This window comes from Alosa pseudoharengus, unplaced genomic scaffold (assembly GCF_046254945.1).
Source record: "Alosa pseudoharengus isolate Yale_2024_CS ecotype anadromous, Long Island Sound unplaced genomic scaffold, YU_APseudo_1.1 YU_APseudo_1.1_scf_48, whole genome shotgun sequence".
Lineage (NCBI taxonomy): Eukaryota > Metazoa > Chordata > Actinopteri > Clupeiformes > Clupeidae > Alosa > Alosa pseudoharengus.
The window spans coordinates 42,372-48,096 of record NW_027468822.1 but is presented as its reverse complement, the minus strand read 5'-3'; the positions used below and the strand labels follow the sequence as shown (position 1 = coordinate 48,096).

At 42.3% G+C, this 5,725-nt stretch overlaps 1 pseudogene; it reads left to right on the top strand.

The window, feature by feature from the left end:
* Window positions 1-2,450: 2,450 nt before the first annotated feature.
* LOC143103547 (growth arrest and DNA damage-inducible protein GADD45 gamma-like) lies at window positions 2,451-3,179 on the top strand (annotated as a pseudogene).
* Window positions 3,180-5,725: the final 2,546 nt, after the last annotated feature.

The window sequence follows — 5,725 nt, the reverse complement described above, 5'->3', positions numbered from 1 at the left end:
AAACTCTGATGACCGCGTCAACCATGAAACAACAAACGGTCACTGTCTAGGACCACCGAGCTGATAATCAGCAGGGTCGCCCATCACAAATTCGGACTGTCTTGTCAAGTCAAGTCAAGTCAAGTCAGATTTATTTTTAAAGCGCATTTAACATGCACAGAGTGCAATCCAAAGCGCTCCAACAAACAAGACACATAACAAGACAAACGATGTCGGATGGAGCGGCGTAGTCGTCTGCGTGCCCATGACATCAAGACATACATTTAAAAAATCACAAATACAAAAAATGCAGGACGGAGCGGCGTAGTCGCCAGCGTACCCATGACACGTGAAACATACAACATATGAAACATTCAAGACGGATAACAAACAAACAACCAAAAACAAATAATAAAATAAATAATTAATAAGACATTTTAAAAAGAAAACTCATGTTAATTTAGACCAGTTGGTTGAATCTAGTTAACCGGCTGAAATAGTCCAAGGGCAATGATTAAGGCACACAGCTGTGTCCAACCCGGAGGATTTAACGTTACCGTGGCAGTCTGGAGAGCACTGGAAGCAATGAACACTCTGAAGTCGTAGGTGATGCTACAGATCAGCAACTCGGTGAACATTGACAGCGACCATTTGTCCTTCCAGTGCTCTCCAGACTGCCAGTGGATTCTCCGGGTTGGTCAGTTATTAAGAGCTTTTGGTGTTGCATCGTGAAGACACAGCTGTGCGCAGTTGTCACGCGGGTCATCTTTGCCCCTTGGACATTTTCAGCCGTTTGAAAATTGGACTAATTTTATTTTTAATTTGTATTTATTTTATTTATTAATTTGTTTCTTGTATGTCTTGGTGTCACGGGTACACTGGCGACTACGCCGCTCCGTCCGGCATCTTTTGTGTTTGTTATTTCTTAAATGTATGTCTTGGTGTCATGGGTACGCTGGCGACTACGCCGCTCCGTCCGGCATCTATTGTCTTTGTTAGTCTGTGTCAATGACAATGTCTTATATGTGAAGCGCTTTGGGTTGCACTCTGTGCATGTTAAATGCGCTATACAAATAAATCTGACTTGACTTGACTTGACTTGACTTGATGCCATAACAGTATAGTGTCTCTGCAACCATCAGGGATGGTTCAACTAGAAATGTACCGGCTTGACATTGAATTGCTTTCTAGAATGATTCATCCTCCTCCCAAATGTGTCTTTGAGAGGGTGACATTCACAAGGGAAGGTCTGTGCATGGATACAAAGACTTGCACCACCTCTGGTCTTGAAAAAAAAAAAAAGATAGCACGTCTCCACTCTCCACTCTGCTGTTCTGCAAGCAATTTCTTTCCTTCAGATGCCGGGATTATTCGGCCATGGTAGTCACAAACGACATCTCCTTTGGTGAAGGGCATGGTGGCAACGACACAACAGAACAGACTAGAATATTTACGGCCATGTCCATTTCAAATCTTGGGAGGTTTGCGTGCCACTTTTCATTGGAGATGACGAGACGGACTTTGTCCAAAGTCGGTTGATGCCTGCCAATGTGAGCTGAGATGGAATTGTAAGCTGGTGTCAGTACAGAAACAATGAAAATCAGCACACCTTCTCTTTTAGAGTATCTCAAAACATTGTGTTTTGTTGTCAAAGACATGACACTTATGACATGATGCATGGCATGATGCTTACCGAGGATATAATTTAAGCGCATCTTGTACTGCTCTCCTCTCCACTTGTCATAAACGTCACGGCCTTCAAATCCAGCGCTCAACCTCCTCTTTTTTGTGGGTGGTTCGTCGTTGAGAGTGACGGGAAACATTTCAACAAATGTTTCAAAATGGTCAAGAGCTGTTGTATTCAAAGCTGAGGAAGAAGAGCTATGAGCATAGGTTAATTTCAGGACTGCTGGGTGTACTTTCAAAAGCGCTACATTAAAGCATTCACTCATTCATATAGCACATACCTTTCACCAGATTGTAAGAATGTGAAATGAATAAATATCAGAACAAGAGGCTTTTGCGTAATAGTCAAAAGATAATGCGCCTTTACTGTAGCCTACAGTATAGAGTTTGCGAGGTGGAAAACGAGAGGAAATAATGTTTAAAATGTATATTTAAATTGTAGCCTAATAATGCACTGTTGAGCGTTTTAAATCCGAAATAATAAGGAATGTGAGGAGGTTGCTATTAACTTTAAATCTACAATCAGAACTATCTACAGCCTATGACGCAAATTGAATAGCCATGTCCAATAGCCAACTATCCTAATAGAAAACTGATAGCTTTCCTGGCTAAATGGTATAAATTAGGCCTATTAGACAACATAAATTGTGCTGACGACCCAAATAAAATCTCCTGCGACCCACCCGTGGGTCGCGACCCAGTGTTTGGGAAACACTGATTTAGCCTAGGCCTACTGCGCAATTGCTTACAATAGTGATTTAACTCGTTATTCTCTTATCCACAGAATGCAGGTCATCGGTACTGCTTTGGAAGAGCTACTCGTTTCGGCGAAGAATCAAGATTGCTTGACAGTCGGGGTATACGAATCAGCAAAAGTCATGAATGTGTAAGTAAAGCAGCGAATATTTCTGGATAAGAAATCTTTCTGGAACCTGATAAATATATCTGCTATTGTTACATGACATGGTTATTTGAATCAGTTTCTAACCAAGTGTCATTGTCATTCAACAGTTATCCAGAAAATGTGGCATGCTGCGTGTTAGTGATTGACGAGGAGTACGAATGCGACTTTGCTGTCAGATTCACTTCACCCTCATCCAGGCTTTTTGCTTTGAAAACGACATCAACATCGTGAGGGTGAATGACATCGAGCGCCTTGCCAGTATTGCTGGCATTGACGAGTCGGAGGAATCTAAAGACGTTCACTGCATTCTTATCACGGTAGGCTACACTTTTGCATCACTTCAGTTCCTGTTTAACCTATCATGACATTTATGTTGCAGCTATTTGTAGGTTAAGTTCGTGTTTAGGTCATGCTAATTCTTGTGTGCCTTGTTATTGCAGAGCCCAAATGTGGACTCGTGGAAGGATCCTGCTTTGGACAAACTCCGGCTGTTCTGCAAAGAGAGCCGCGGCATGTACGAGTGGGTGCCGACCATCACCCTCCCCGAGCGCTGAACTGGGCCACTTCTCTACGCTTCTGCAACAGAAGGAGAAGGAACCTATTCCGAATCACAGAGTGTGAAATTCCCACGGAGCGGAGGATGTAAAGCGAACTTCCAGATTTCGAGCTCTCTCTGGAATTCCGTGCTGGCGCTGAAAGATGAAGATAGACTGGATGGGTACAGGAGTCGACCGGGTCGTGATTTTATAAGATTATGGGACATTACTAACAGACAAAATCACTGAGTCATCTTTGTTATGCCGATATGATGGAAAAGAGATGTTCTACAGTAAAACCAAAATGCAATGATGTTGTTAAACAATTTGCAGACATAAATAAACATTTCAAAGGTTTATCCATTATCACTTGTGTCAGTTGCTTGTTTGGTATGTAATAATAATAATAATAATAATAATAATAATAAGCTTTATTTGTATAGTCCCTTTCATACACAGAATGCAGCTCAAAGTGCTTTACATCTGAAGCATGTAACACAATAATAGTCAGTCAGTCATTATCAATCACTTTTCTTCATTGCTGGGGCCGTTTATGATCCAGTCAGCAGAAACCTTGAGCAGAACCTGGTTTCTGCTTCTGGCTGGCTGCACCCTCCAATGGCAGCAGATGTAGAATAATCTGAAAAAGTAGTCTACAGGATAAGATGAGTTAACTAAAAGCTTTCCTGTACAGGTATGTTTTCAGATCTTTTTAAAAAATATTTATATGTAATGTAACGCTTGAGCAATGCAAAATGCAGAAAATAATGCTCCATTTGTTCAGTCATGACAGGCTAGTGAGATACGAGACTGCACACCTGGTGGCGAGGTCATTTGCTAGGCTTCGTGTGTGAAAAATCGGGTTAGGGTTAGGAAATTAGAATTAAAATTTACTTTGGTGAGTGGTTGTTTGGACCATTATGCACTGGCCAGTTGTCCCCGCCCCACTAATCCCATCTAAAAGTCAAATAATATAAAATAAAACAGAATAAAAGAAAAGTTAAAAAGAAAAGCTAAAAGAGAGGAGCTGTAAAAAAGACACAGAGTGGTTTAAAACTTTAATTTAATTTTTCATTAAGACCTTGTGGGTGTAGTGTTTGAAGTTTTAAAATCCACAATCTCTCTGCTCTTTTCCTCTGTAAAATTGTCCAGCCTGGGTTCCCTTCAAGGCCACAGACCCTCAAATGTGTGATGTTGTGCGTCTGGAAGTGTGTGACGAGATAAGTGTTGAGTGTATTTTTGTGTATGTTGTGCAGATGTTGTTTGAGGCGTATGCGTAGTGTATGTCCAGTTTCCCCGATGTACAACATGTGGCAGTGAGTGCAGGTGATGACATATACTAAATTGGGAGTGTCTAAGTTTAATGGATTGGTGGGTGCAGAACAGTGACTATGAATATTGGTGATAAAAAGGTGAGGGGTGAAGTGTACGTTTTCTTTAGGGGGTGGGGGTTGTAAGTGCCGGGTGAAGGTGGTGCGTATGAGGAGGTCTTTGAGGTTTTTATTGCGTCTATATGCAGAGATGAGTGTGTGGTGTTGGAAGGTGGGGTGTGTTGTTTGGAATTCAGTATAGTGTTGTTTCAGTGTGTGGTGAAGGTGTTGTATGCCGTGTGAGTAGGTGCCAATAAGGGGCAGGAGATGGGGTGGGTCAGGGTTGGGGTTAGGAAGAGGGTTGGGGTTAGGGTTAGGAAGAGGGTTGGGGTTAGGGTTAGGAAAAGAGGTGGGGTTAGGGTTAGGAAAAGGGTTGGGGTTTGGGTTAAGGTTAGGAAAAGGGTTGGGATTAGGATCTGGGTCTGGGTTGGGGTCCGGGTTGGGGTTAGGAGGAAGGTCTGGTGTGGGAGTGGGCGATGGGCAAGTGTTTGGGGTGTATGAGTGAGTGGGAGCAAGGCCGGCCAAAGTCAAGTGCTTAATGTGGCGGAGGAAACGTTTAGAATAGTGCCTCTTACGGAGGGCTTGAAAAAGTTGTTGTATGGCATGGTGAAGGTCTGTGGGAAAGGAGCAGATGCGGTGAAAGCGGATTATTTGTGATTTAACTATGGATCTAAACGTGTGTTTGGGGTGATTACTGTGCTTGTGCAAAAGTGAATGAGTGTCTGTGGGTTTAAAATAAACTTTGGAATTAAAAGTTTTATGTGTGGGTGAAACGGGGGTGAAAAAGATGGTGGTGTTGTATGCCGTGTGAGTAGGTGCCAATAAGGGGCAGGAGATGGGGTGGGTCAGGGTTGGGGTTAGGAAGAGGGTTGGGGTTAGGGTTAGGAAGAGGGTTGGGGTTAGGGGATAGGGGGTAATAGCCACAAGTGCACCGGGGTGCAGTTGGTTTTTTGGCCACAAGTCGTGCAGCGTTGGTGTTAGACTGGCGGCATATGCAAACCCAGGTCTACGCTACAGGTAAGGGTTTTTATCTTTTCAGTTGTTTGTTTTAATAATGGTTAATTGTTGTATGGTTGGCTTTTACCGTTTTGCTCATAGGGTAGTCTTCTCGCAGTGTTTGTTTTAAAATTTAAAAGCCAATCTTTATTTCAAACAATTTAAAATCAATTGAATTAACTAGTAAGGTTTTTAAAAGCAGAAATACCGTGTTGCTCCTTGGAAACTCCTTTTTTTTTTTTTTTTTTTTTTTT